This window comes from Silene latifolia, chromosome 9, assembly GCF_048544455.1.
Source record: "Silene latifolia isolate original U9 population chromosome 9, ASM4854445v1, whole genome shotgun sequence".
Lineage (NCBI taxonomy): Eukaryota > Viridiplantae > Streptophyta > Magnoliopsida > Caryophyllales > Caryophyllaceae > Silene > Silene latifolia.
This window is the reverse complement of record NC_133534.1, coordinates 166,258,004-166,259,087: the sequence shown is the minus strand read 5'-3', so window position 1 is coordinate 166,259,087 and position 1,084 is coordinate 166,258,004. Positions and strand designations below refer to the sequence as shown.

At 45.6% G+C, this 1,084-nt stretch overlaps 1 non-coding gene across 1 annotated transcript; it reads left to right on the top strand.

Annotated features, from left to right (window-relative positions):
- The first annotated feature begins 391 nt into the window (after nt 1-391).
- LOC141603693 (small nucleolar RNA R71) lies at nt 392-498 on the top strand. The gene has a single exon (XR_012525552.1). It is a non-coding gene; the product is annotated as a small nucleolar RNA R71 (small nucleolar RNA).
- Nucleotides 499-1,084: the final 586 nt, after the last annotated feature.

Genomic DNA, 1,084 nt, shown 5'->3' with positions numbered 1-1,084 from the left:
TAAAAATGCATTTACCTCTTCAATGGGAGCTTGGCAATGAGCGGCATAGTGACCCGCACCTCCGCAACCTCCACACATAACGATTTGGGTAGTTGAAGACATGGCATTGACTTGTTGAATGGAATCTCTAGCATCCCTTTCCGCCAATTGTTGTTTGAGCAAAGAAATTTGAGCTAGCAAAACAGAGTTGTTAGAGGATTCTTCTTTACCTTTAGATGGCACAACTCGGGAATTGACATATTGGGCATCATGGACCGCCATAGATTCGATCCTGGCATGAGCAAGGTCGGTGTCAATTTGATCAAATCGCCCATTGTTGGCGGAATCAAGAATCCTTCGGGACTCGGCACAACATCCATTGTAGAATGTTATTGCTAGAAACCAATCATCTAGCCCATAATGTGGGCATTGCCTTTGAAGCTCTTTGTACGTCTCCCAAGCCTCATATAAGATCTCAAGAGCTTGTTGACGGAATCCGGTGATTTGGCTCCTCAAAGTTTGAGTTTTCTCCGGTGGAAAAAACTTTTGATAGAAAGCAAGAGCCAAAGTCTCCCAATTGGTGATTCCCATGGCGGTGCGGTCAAGGCTATTGATCCAAAACTTGGCCTTGTTCTTCAATGAGGAAGGGAAAAGTATTTCCCTTATTTGAGCTTGGGTGACGCCCGTTTGACGGATCCTGGAGCAATAGTCACAAAAGTTTTGCACATGCAAATTGGGATCCTCCAAAGGACTTCCTCCAAATTGCTTCCTCTCCACAAGGCTAATGAAAGCCGGTTTGATCTCGAAGTCCGGCGCAGTGATTTGAGTTGTTGTGATTCCGGCCGGTAGCATGGCCGCGGTGGGCTTTGAGTGATCGGAATGTTTCACCATCTTTTTGGTAGTAGATGGTGATGGTGGTGGAGATGATGAACTTGAAATCTCCTCCTCTTTAAGGGCTTCTAGATCGTCTAAATAAGACTTTCTGGCACTTTCAACTTGTACGGGAGAAGTGGCTTCTTTCACTTCCCTCCAAAAACGTCGTCTTCACCTAAATGTTTTCTCGGGATCGGAATCCGGTGAAAGCAATTCTTCACTACGAGAGGAC